The 13090-nt window shown below is 33.3% G+C and overlaps 1 protein-coding gene across 2 annotated transcripts in view; it reads right to left on the minus strand.

Moving 5' to 3' along the window:
• Positions 1–1533, minus strand: part of LOC141493833 (A-type voltage-gated potassium channel KCND2-like) — a 190855-nt gene extending 189322 nt beyond the window's left edge. For both annotated transcript variants that reach the window (XM_074195147.1, XM_074195145.1), the window contains exon 1: positions 1426–1533. The gene's annotated coding sequence lies outside the window, so the exon portion shown is untranslated. The remainder of the gene's footprint in view (positions 1–1425) is intronic.
• Positions 1534–13090: the final 11557 nt, after the last annotated feature.

Raw genomic sequence — 13090 nt, forward strand, 5'->3', positions numbered from 1 at the left:
TACTAATAAAAGTACAAAAACTTAATTATGTGGAAGAATTGCAAAGAACCTGAAATAACTATGTATGCATCTCACAAATATATTTAAAGGGAATTGGATATTTTATTTTTTGAAATGCTATCTCATACTAAATTTAGTGTCCTAGTTACATAAGTTAAAGACTATTTCTTTTACTGATGAATACTTTCTAATTATTTTATTTAATGGCAAATATTACTTTATATAAAATTAAAGTGTTATGAAAAGGCAGTGGTCTATTAGCTGTGTATTTTATGAAAACAAAGTCCAAGGATCATAGATTTGGAGTTAGGAGAAACTAGGGAAGCTATTTTTTCCAAAGCCCTCATTTTATTAATGAGAAAACTGAAATCCAAAGCAATACATGACTTTCCTAAGACCACTTAGGTTGTAAATGGCATATCTCTTATAATAAAAACTGAGTATGTTGCACAAGGTAGAACTCTGGGGTTCCTTTATGAAGAGCAGCCACATCGTTTCTCTAGTGAAGAACAAAATCTAGGATGAGCAGACATTTTTGCTATACTCTCAAAACCTTGAGTGAATTTCACCCAAGAATAGTATAGATAATTGGCTAAAGGTTGAATGTGGAGGAGAGCTCTAGAATGGATGACAGAATTTGGAATTTCTCTTCTATCCTGCCCTGTTTGACTGGGTGGCTTTTTGGGGGTGGGAGGGGGGAGGGATACTTGATAAATAGGAGAGCCTAGATGCAAGGAAGACCAGAAACACACAACCTCGTCAGACAGATACAGAGAGACTGTGACCCCAGAAAAAAAAAAGTAGATTTGAGATGTAAGGGGATCCATGGCAGCAGAGAAAAGAGTTCAAGTACTACCAGAAGCAAGTTCAGCTAAGCAGGCCACTTACCTAGCAGAAACCATGACCTGGGAGAATCAAGCCTGAATAAGCTGCTCTGCCAGAACAGACACTGTGTTCAACAGAGAGCTCTCCAAGGACCCCAAAGAAAGGACTAGCAAGCCCTGAAGCATTAGAAATTGAGAATTCTTTGCTAATTAGGAAAGCTATAGTTATCTTCTTATGATTGTATTCTGAATTGAACTTGAAATATTGTTCCTAGATCACTAGGTTTTTTTTGGGGGGGGGAGAATTTATGTTAGTCTTCCAACTCCCCCCTCAAGAGAGGGGGAATATTTTGTAGCTATTATGACATCTTATTAAATACCTTTGCTGAAGTCTAATACTGATGGTATCTATTAGTGTTACAAGAGTTGATGAGGTTTCAGATACTTGCTGACTGTGTGACCTTGGGCAAGTCACTTATTCTCTGTTTACCTTAGGTTCTTCAACTGTATCATGGAGATAATAATAACATCTACATCCCCAAGATTGTTGAGAGGATGAAATAATAATCATAAAGAACTTTGTAATACTTGGACATAGTACCTTAAAAAGTCATGCTCTTTCTTCTAGGAGACATTCTTTGGATATAGCCCAAAAATGTGAGAGTGAAGGTGGGGGTATATAGCCCAGACAGTAAGTGAATATTCAGAACTTGTAAAGAAATAATAATGATGATGATGATGATGATGATGATGATGATGATGATGATGATATAACAATGATACCTCAGGCCCCATGCTAGGTACCTTACAAATACTATCTGGTTTGATTCTCACACTACTCTAGATGGTATATATATTTTTTAATTTTGGTGATATGGGTGTTCAGTCATTTATCCGTCAAATCTGACTCTTTATGACCCCATTGGGATTTTCTTGGCAAGGATACTGGAATGGTTTGCCATTTTCTTATCCAACTCATTTAACAGATGAGGAAACAGGCAAACAGGGTTAAGTGACTTGTCCAGGATCACACATCTAGTTTCTGAGGCCAGATTTGATCTGTTGCTATATGATAGCTTGTCAAAAGCATTAATTCTAATGGTACTAGAAAATCTACACATGTGATGACTGTTGATGTTTGTCTTTCACTCTGGAAGAGGACCATGACATCAGGAAGGTGACGCCATGACAAGGACATGGATTGAATTTGAGTCAAGGCTTGTGATCACTTTCTCCTCCAGAGGCTTCTGGATCCAGTGGCCAGATATGAATCAGGATGATTGGAGATTCCCTTGAGGAGAGGCAATCAGGGTTAAATGATTTGCCCAAGATAATATAGCTAGTAAAATTGGGATTCAAACGTCCATCCTCATGACATTAAGGGTAGTACTCTAACCATTACACCACCCAATTGCCCTAATTAATCAGTCTGGAAACTTTTCACTAAGTATCTTATGTGGGGCGGCTAGGTGGCGCAGTGGATAAAGCACTGGCCCTAGATTCAGGAGTACCCGGGGTTCAAATATGGTCTCAGACACTTAATAATTACCTAGTTGTGTCTTACAAAAAAAAAAAAAACCCTAAAAATATGTATCTTATGTGGACTAGGCACTATGCTTAGTATTGAGGATTTAATGATAAAGGGGTTATATCTAACAAGAAAAATTGCCCAAGGAAAGTGATTTACTCTTTTCACCTCTATCAGAGTTGTCTTGGAAAAAATATAGGCAAAGGCACTTTGAGACTTCTTGGATTCTATATACTTAAATGATATTTTTTAAAAAAATCATTGACTTGAAGCCTTGAAAGCATATTTGCCCAAAAGAGGCTTTTTGGCAGTAAGTTCATGTTTTACCTTATACTGTAGAAAATACAGTGAAATTTTAATATTGTTCTAATTGTCATTTTCAAGTTCTTCTTTGATTTATGTCTAGTCCTAGCAACTTAATCATGATTATGTTATTCTAAAACTGTGCTTTTAATAGGAAGCCTTTATGCCCTACATGAAAATCAACATGAGCAATGGTATTCTCTCTCTGTATATGACTCTCAGATGAAGACTATTTACTAATTTGTCCCATCTCCCCATGAAAGAGGGCTAGATCTAAAAAGCAAAAGCAAAATTGACTATCATAATATTGTCATTATTTAGAAATGTTATAATTACCTATTTTATGGAGTGTATAAAAGAAAGAGTATCATGATTTGGAATAAAACAAACAAAAACAAAATTAAATTAAAACCTAGGCTGAACCTGACCATCTCTGAAATCCTGATTGAGTCACTTAGCCTCTCTGAAATTATAGGGTCCTCATTTATAATAGGGGAAAAAAAGAGAAATTCTGTAGTGCTTCCCTTCCTTCCACTCTCATTTAAAGGATGAGGAAATTGAGTTTACAATGTCTATATACTGGGGACATCTGGGGGAAAACACACTGGTGGGAACTCATGTTGAGGCTTTCTAGTTTTGATATGGGTTGGACTATAATTGGATTCCATTCCATTCAAACTCTAAGATTCAATAATTCTCTAAATAATAGGATTGAACCCCAAACCTCTGGAGCTCTTATGTAGGCAGTTGCATACATAAAATACTAGAGTTAGAAAGATGAATTCAAATCCTTCCTCGGATACTTATTATCTGGGTAACCCAGGGCAAGTTACTTTTCTGTTATCTTCCTCAGTGTACTCATCTGTAAAATGGGAACAATAATAGTAGCATCTACTTTCTAGGATTGTAGTAGCAGTAGATTGAGATGATATTTTTAAAGTTTTTTTGTAAATCTTAAAGTTCTATATATGTTTATTATTATGACTATTTTTGCAAATTCAATGTTCTTTCCAGCACTACTATGTTCACCACTAATTTTGTGAGACATTTTATAAATATGATTTATTATATATGTTCTAAATAAGTCATTCTGCTAGAAGGAGCTCTGAATAAGAAATATAGTACCTGTTTTCCCATTTCACACAAACCCCCAAGATATTAAGGAACATGAATAACAATGACATAACTTTGAAAAATTCCATTTATAGTTTAACAAATTTTATAATTTGCAGAAACTCAGGTTTCTTGACTCTGGGACCTTTTATTGAGCAAATGAAAGAATGAGAAAAACTATTATTTTGAACCTGATTTTTCTTATAGGAAACAAGTATTGTTGAAGTAAAAAAGGCAGAAGCCTCAGAATTTGTGATAAAAAAGAAAAGCAAGATGAGTATATCCAGACAAACACCTAGATATTAAGAAATTAGATTTCCAAGAGTTCAAAGGAAAAAAATTAGGGGTATAATATAAATTCTACACCTATAGTTATATTGAAAGGGAATTAAACTTTAACAACACAACACATGAGAAATTTTCACAATTTTCATGAGAAAAGAGAGAATTATCTAAAGAGATGGATATAGATATACTGTTAATTCATTGAGCAGATTAGATTTTTAAGTTATATATAGAAGATGGAGGCTAGGACATTTAATATGAAAAAATACAAAATAGTCATATAGTACTATGAAGATTGTGTCAGAATACTGAGGTTCAGAATCTGATAATAAATTGAGACCGGTAATGATTGTCTATGCACAACCAAAAGGAGTTTTAAACATTACCTGTTGGCAAGAGGAAGATCTAAGGAAAATCATGCACAATACTTCATGTGACTATATTGACGGTAATTACTGACAGAAAGGATCTAGAACTACTTCATTCTTATTTTTCTTTTTCTTTTCTTTGAACTGGAATGGATAAAATAGGATGTTTAACTAAAGTGAAATGCTTAATAGGAAGTTGAAACACAAGTTAAATCAGAAATGACAATAAATGCTTCCTTCACAGAGGAACAACTATTAGTACTAACCCTTGTCAGTGATTTTTGAAAGAATGACAGAAGTGGTACAATAGCAATAGAGACAGGCAAGTGTCCCTATTTTATTTTTAAAGGAAGTAGATAGAGTTTGTAAACTATAAGCTAGTGAATTTGATATTGATTAACAATAATAGTTAACATTTAAATAGAGCTTTAAGGTCTTCTCAAAGGTTATTACATAAATGATCTCATTTGAACCTCTTACAACTCTGTGAGATAGATGCTCTCATTCTTCCCTTTTTTTACAGATGAGGATTCTAAATCTGAGTTATTAAATAATTTGCCCAGAGTCAAATGGTGGGATATGAATTGAGATCAAAATAACTCCAATTACAATCCTCTATCCATTACAGTACATAAAAGATACCAATAAAGACATTCAGATTTAGCATTTAAGAAAATTCAAGAGTGATTCTGGTTCAGTGTTTGGAGTTAGAAGACAAATTTTAAAAGCAATAATGAATAAAAAGACTGCAGAGCACCTTTTCTAGGATTCTGAGAACAGAAGGGAGAAGTATAACTTAAGGAATGAGAAGGTCAAGTGAAGGTTTTTAATGTAGTTGAAAAGAGCAAATCAATAAAGAATACTTGAAAATGAGGAAAAGAATGGGAAGAGAATTGGTAAGCTTTCTCACTCATCACATTCATTCTGGTTTTGAGTCTTTCTGACACTATCCTATAATTGCTCATATCTGTCTCCTTTATGGCTTTCATTTGTCCTTATTGCCTTTCTGATTGAACTTTGTCATTAGATTTCTTGCCATGTTAAGACCCTCCCCTCTCTTATCTTTTCTCTTTATTGTAGCCAACATGATCATCTTAGAACATAGAACTCACCTTATCAGTTCTCAGAATTCTCAGTGGCTTCCTATTGCCTCCAGGACAAATTGCAAATTCTTCGGATTAGCACTTAAAGCCCTCCATTATCTGCCTCCAAATTATCTTTACAGAATTATTTTTTTATCAAACTCTTTTACATATTTTGTTTTCCAGTCAAATCAGTCTGCGGACTGATCTCTGACCTTGGCATATCCTCCTAAATGGCCTCTGAGGTCTCTTTAAGCTCTGGGCTTCAGTGATTCTCCAATACCCCAACTCATTTCCTAGCAGCTTGTTGGTGGCTGATCAATTTTTAAATAGAACCATTCATACACTCTTCTCTTGGTCTACTTTAGGATTCCAAACAATAGGCGACAATGTCACAGAATCATGGACAGTAGAGTGGAAATGGAATTTAGAACTGATAGTCCAAGATGTCTCATTGTTCAGATGAGAAAACAGGCCAGAGATGGGAGGCTGTCCAGTCACAGAGCTAGGCAGGAACTAACTGGGGCTTAGACTCAGTCTCAACACTATTCTACTTTGACAACTGAAGTGATATTTAGATGAGAAAAAGCAAACATTTAGAGTGTTTCCTTCTGTCTTTTATACAAAACTTAAAAAAAATCTAAGCTGGTCAATTAATTCATAGTACATTTACATCAGTATATGATGGTATGACTTCAGACTCATGTGAGAAAACAGGATTTATCACAGCTGTGAAGTAGGTGCTGTTTCAAGGAAGTAGATCAGTGAGTGAGTGGCAGAAAGAGGCAGTTTGAGTTCACAATACTGAAGAGTAAGCTTGCCTACATAATTCTATAACTAAACAGTGAAAACAATAGTATACTTTAAATTAAGAGATAAATAGACTTTACAATTGGGAAAAGATAGGTTTTTGAAGAAATATATATATATATATATATATATATATATATATATATATATATATATATATATATATATATATAATGGCTAAATGCCTGCACTAAGTGCTCAGATAAAAGTAATTAATTTCTTCATGAATAGTGATTGCATATTAGATCTCCTTTTGCCTTTTACTTCTGAGCAATAGCTTTAAGTTTTCCAGGACACAAAAATGGTTTTCTTTTATTTCCCCCCCAATTCTTTAAAATAGGAAGATTAAATCCATCTATATCAACCAATTAAAGATAGTATTTGGGGCAGCGGTACCATCACTAGGAGCAAGGAGACTTGAATTCTAGTTCTATCTCCAGGACTAACATTCTGCATTATGACCTTGAGAAGTTGTTTTCCCTAAAAATATAGATTTCTGGTTTCTCATCTGTACAATGACAGAATGGGACAAAATGATCACTAATACTGCTTTTATTTCTGAGAATTAAAGAATAGTGTGTGCTATGCATCTATTCTTTGGAACATACCTAGACATTTTTAATATATCTACAGACATATTGATTCTTTTTTATTTTTTAGGTTTTTGCAAGGCAATGGGGTTAAGTAGCTTGCCCAAGGTCACACTGCTAAGTAATTATTAAGTATCTGAGGCTGGATTTGAACTCAGGTACTCCTGACTCCAGGGCAGGTGCTCTATCCACTGCGCCCCCTAGCCTCCCCTAGACATATTGATTCTTAGGAAATTGACCACTCAGTCTAGGAGTTGAGACTCTGACTCAGTCATGATGTCTTCTAGATGTGTGAAAGAATATTATTGTAAAATAATCTGCTTCTCCTTCACATGATTAAATACAGTAAAGGAAATGTTCTCAATTAGTTATTATTGGGGCAAATTCCTCTCAATTCAAAACTGATTCCATCCTTAGGAAAGATAGGTCTTTTGCCAATCAACTTCAGTGCTGGCAGAATGAGGAATGTTATACTCTTGAATAAAGGAACATGTCTAGGAACATGTGATCAGATTTGATCAAAAGGTATCCCTCCTCTCTTCTCTTTAGGAAAATGTAGCAGTAGAGGAAACACAGTGGCTTCTCACTCAAGAGTAGCAGTTAATCGTACAACCCAGATGATATCAATGACAGAAAGAAAGCCTCCTTGCACACAAAAATATTTATAGCAGCATTTATTATTCTTAACAAAGAATTGGAAACCAAGCAGATAATCATCAAATGAATTGGAGAATAAATAAATAATTTTTGTCACAAATATTTTATAAGAAATGACAAACATGAATATTAAAAACTTTGGAAAATGTTTGAAATGATTTAAAGTGAAATAAACAGATCCTGGAAAATAATTAATTCAGTGATTAAAGCAAAGAAACATAGAAAGAACAACAAGCGATTATTCTAAAATTATAATGTTAAGTTTTTCAACAAGGAAGAAATATGAAAAGATGAGTTCCCCTATTCCCTTGAAGTAATGGGAATCAGGGATATGGAACACTGAATGGTGGCAGATAGAGAAATTCATTGTTTTGTTTTGAGAATTTTTTCCCTCCCTTTCTTAATTTTTTTTTTTTGCTATAAAGTATGACTTTCTTGGGGGGGGTATAGAATTGAAAGAAAAAAGGAATTTAGATGATGTATAATTGAAATATAGCAACGCAATCTGATTTCTAAAAGTAGCTGCATTTCTTCTTTCTTTTTCTTTATGGTAGACATTAGTAAATCTGAGTTGCTTAAGGTAGACTCATCCATATCTAGTAAGGGTTATTGATAATTTTCTTTCTAGGAACAACTGTTTAATATTCTTAGGATTCTTTCATTATTTAGTAATATTTTTAAGTGTTGTATGCCTGTATTGAATTTGGAATTTCCCAATAGTTCACATCCTTAACATTAACATATCTAACATATTTGTCTTTACTATTGAATCAAGAATTTGCAGTACACATATCTGATATTTTCCATTAAATATTACTTTTTCAAACAAAATCATTTAAAAATTTTTTTTTTCATGTGGGATTTAACTTTCAGGTACTTGAATTGTCAATTTGTGGATAATTCAAAACACCTTGGTCCCCAAGAGATTTAGGCTAGAAGCAGGACCAGTGACATTAAGGAATTTGTAAAACTATCAACTTCTCTCTTTTTTGCCTCTGATATTATTAGTTCTTGTGGTCACATATTTGAGTGGAAACATATTCAACCATTCTCTGCCATTTGTGTTTTTAACCATCATTTGACATTTTTTATGCCCATAAAGCAGCATGGATCTTGCATTAAATGATCAAACAAAAAGATTCTGATCATGAAACCAAGACTGGACTATCACAGAGCCAGGGAAGACTGAAGAATTAGAAGTACCCCAAAGTCTGTCTTATCTAGGCCCAAAGAAGAAAAAGAAGAAAAGAGTAGAGTTTGGTTTTTGGAACTTCTTACTAAAAGGCTGGCTATTGGACTTCTTACTATTGGACTACATTGAGAAAATCCTGGGTCTATGATCATCCATAGTTTGAATGGAACAATTATATATGCACAGGGTGCAAAGTCCTATACTGCTATCATATACCTACTCATATTTTTATGCTGCTAGTCCCCTTCAGAATAATCTCCATTCAGAATGACCCCATAATATATAAACTTCTCCTGCTGGGAGAGTTTAGAACTCTCCTTCCTCCATCCCCAGCTTTGATGCAAGAAAGGTGTAAGTTAAAGTCTTGTATGTGATATACATGCTTTGTCACCTTTGAGAAGTCATTTAACTTCTCAGTGCTCTATTCATTAAGACTAGAAATTTCAGAGAAGGGTGACTTGGACTGAGATAAGGAATTTTCTCATGAAAGGATTTTCTACAATGAAATTATGGATCCAGTCTTAGCCTCATTTGGATTACCTCTTGCCATTCTTTCCACTTTTTCTTACTTTTCTTCCTACCTAAAAGGGCTAGAATTTCTTTTCCAATCACTGTGAAAATGTGATTTTGAATCTTAACTATTTTATGTAGAGTACACTTTTATTAATGGCACTTATGGTTTGAGGATTTTGAATAATTGTTAAAGTGCTAGATTTGACTTTGGACAATCAATCAATGAATCCATTTAATTAATTAACTTATTAATTAAATTTAAAAATTTTTAACATTTTTAGAAATTTACATTTATTAAGTGCCTACTGGGTGCTAGATCTGTGCTTTGTGCAGGGGATACACATGAAAAGGATAAAATAATTCATATTCGCTACAATCAACAGTAAACCAATAAGCAGCTATTAAACATTCACTATATGCCAAGCATATCTCTCTGAACCTCAGTTTTCTTTTCTATAAAATTATGGTATTGGACTAGATGATCCATAATGATCCCATGATTCTGTCATCAACTGATGACAAGGAATTCCTTTTTTTAATATTGGTGAGTGGGCATTACTGTTATCCCTAAAACTGAGAATTATGTAGTTGCCATTCTCTTATAGAATTTGTAAGTAGGAAAGAATCTTAAAACTTAGAAGTGCCCTAACTTTCATATTTTACAAAGGCCATTGTGTTCCAATAAAGTAAAATAATTTGACCAAAACTATATAGTTGACTGGCATCAGATCCTGAATTAGAATTGAAGTGGTTAGACCCTGAATTCAGTTCTATGTATTAGGCCTTAGGAACAAGACCTTTGTTAAGTCTTAGGTCTAGACAATGATTATATTACATTAGGAAATACAGTTCACATTCTAAATATTTCCACCTCATTTTCCCAGGAAGTATGAGCTTTAAAATCCAGAAATCTTAAGCAAAGGTCACTCCCTATTTTTTTTTACTTACCCACAATTTTAAGTAGATTTGAACCTGAAGATATGTGGCAAGAATTTCTTCATTGTAGTTTTACATCATTATGTAAACAGTTTGGTGAGATTCCTTACAAACTATAACAGTTACATGTGTAATGCATATTCACAGTATTTCTATGTATGCATTAATTAGTGTTTAATAAGATTATTTCTAAAAAATATCTCCTTCTATTAACTCACTTTCTTTATATATCATATAAATTCAATTTTAAACAGCATTCCCTTGAGCTCCATAATAATTTTTAGACAATTTGAGTAAGTAATCTTTCAATTTTCTTTTTTCTTTTCTTTTCTTCTTTTTTTTTATTTTTGCAAGGCAATGGGATTAAGTGACTTGCCCAAGGTCACAAAGCTAGGTAATTATTAAGTATCTGAGGCTGGATTTGAATTCAGGCCCCTCCTAACTTCAGGGCCAGTGGTTTAACCACTGTGCCACCTAGCTGCCTCTCAATTTTCTTTTAAAAATAAAATCATTTAAATAATCTTAGCCATGAGATAATCTGTGACTTCTGATATTATTTTTTGTTTTCTAAGAATATAGGAACACTGTTTAGTTTGGAAGAAACCTGTGGATATAAGTAAATTCGGAAATGGTAATAATTCTTACTACATTTATGTATTGGAAGAGAGATTTTATATTCTTCTAAGGAATCCCAATCCATTTTGCTTGTAAGTAAGTACACTTTTCAAGGAATTCACTTAACAAATATTTGTTGAGTACTTATTGAGCACCTCTTGTCAATCTTGGGTTATCTTTCCATGTCTCTATTATTTTTCAAAGATCGCTGACATTGACTCATTGATTACATTTGCAAATTCTTTCAATATTTAATTTAAATTCATATTGTCTAATCAATAGGTTGCCAAATTGTGAGTGAGTGTGTGTGTGTGTGTGTGTGTGTGTGTGTGTGTGTGTGTGGTAATGATGTGTGGGGATGTCATATCTATAAAATGTAACAATGAGAGATAATTAACATTTAAATTCCCACACCCCAAATAACATGAAGTGTAAAGAAAATACCACAAGTTTCTAAAATGTTAACCTAATTATCAAGGAAAATGACAAAAATTGACTAAAGCATCTAATGACATCTTGCTGGTCACCAACAAGGTCTTAGCTAGAGAGCTCTGATCATAGCTATTGTCTTACAAAATCAATTTCTTTAGAACTGCATTAGGGTTGATGAGAACTTGTCATTTCTACATAGAATTACTTGAAATGGCACCAACATTCAGACACTTTGCTTATCAACTTTTTTAAAACATTGATTTGACCATTTTAGGAAGTCAGAGCTCTGTTAGCTCATAAATATGTCTGGTGGTCCAGAGATAGTCATTGAGTTCCTAAGAATACTTACTAGTTACATGACTGTGGATATGCCACTTAATCCTGTTTGCCTTAGTTTCCTCATCTGTAAAATGAGCTGGAGAAGGAAATGGCAAACCACTTAGTATCTTTGTGAAGATGACCCCAAATGGAATCACAGAGACTCAGACATGACTGAAACAACTGAACTACAGGATACTTCAAAATGGTATAAACAGCTGTGTCAGAGATGATAGAGTTCTGGGTAACCATTTGTTAGCATCAACAGAGCAAAGCAAGGTTGTGCAATGAGGACAATCAATCTATAGTCTAAGATAAAATGGAACTTTTTATAATATGAATCTGTTCCTCTGGAAAGTCTTCAACTTAACAAGGTTGAAAATTCTCATGAAAAAGCTTCTTGAGTTGTTTTATGTATACATTTTCAAACATCACATAGGTAAATTACATCCAAAAGATTATCAGTAATTTTGCAAGATCAATACGATTTTGTGAAGCGATGATTAACCTGATGAAATCAGTTATTATATTGTAATATATATATATATATCTTTCCTACATCTTGGTGGTATTTTCAGACTGTAAGTAGTAGATTTGAAAAAATTTAGAAAGAACACTAGAAATATAGTAATTTATTTAACAATGAAAGAAAAAATGTTTTAAAGATTTATAGAAAGTTAGTATATCTTTGAGAAGTTTGAAATCAGAGTATGGCTCTAGAATTCATCCTATACCCAATAACACATTTATTGTATTCATAATTAAATAAACATGATAGGATTTGCTTTATTGTTTAAAACAACACCACTTGGGGCATGTATAAAAAAATGACACTCAAAGTGTATTTGGAACTATAGATTTCTCCATATGATACTTCTCATAGTCTATCTCAGTGGTGCTAAAAATCACTAAAGCTTCTTATTGGGTTCCTATTGGTTCCTTTCCAGACAAGCCAGATTATAGACTCAGTCTAAATCTCTAGCCATTTCACATATGGATTTTATTCCATTTCTTCTCACTAAAGAATAATCTTTTGGTTTCAGATTGGCCTTGTGACTTGATCTCTTTATGACTATATCTCCAATGATCAAAATACAATCTGACCTTTGATTCAAATGAGGGTCTGCTTAGCATTTACTTCCCAACCTCTCCAGTTTCATTAGTTGCATGTCAGGGGACCCCTGATTCCATTCTCACAATCATTTTGGAAAATCATTTCTCACTAAGAATCTCACTAGATGGATCATTATTGGTAAAGTTAGTACCCTAACATTTTCCCTATTAAAATGATACTGATATAATCATGTTTCTTTACTCATTCTTACCCCAGATCTTCTCTAAGGTTAGGAGCATTATTTTTATCTATGTATTATCAATATAAGATAATAGTATTTTTCTTCTCTTATTATTCTATTTTTGCCATTCTTTTGAAGAATCCAATTTCAGTTACCTGTTATGTGAAAATAATGGCAGTTAGAATGGAAATAAGTATTTCTTATATTCTCTTATTGTGAAAATGCAAAA

This window comes from Macrotis lagotis, chromosome 7 (genome assembly GCF_037893015.1).
Source record: "Macrotis lagotis isolate mMagLag1 chromosome 7, bilby.v1.9.chrom.fasta, whole genome shotgun sequence".
NCBI lineage: Eukaryota > Metazoa > Chordata > Mammalia > Peramelemorphia > Peramelidae > Macrotis > Macrotis lagotis.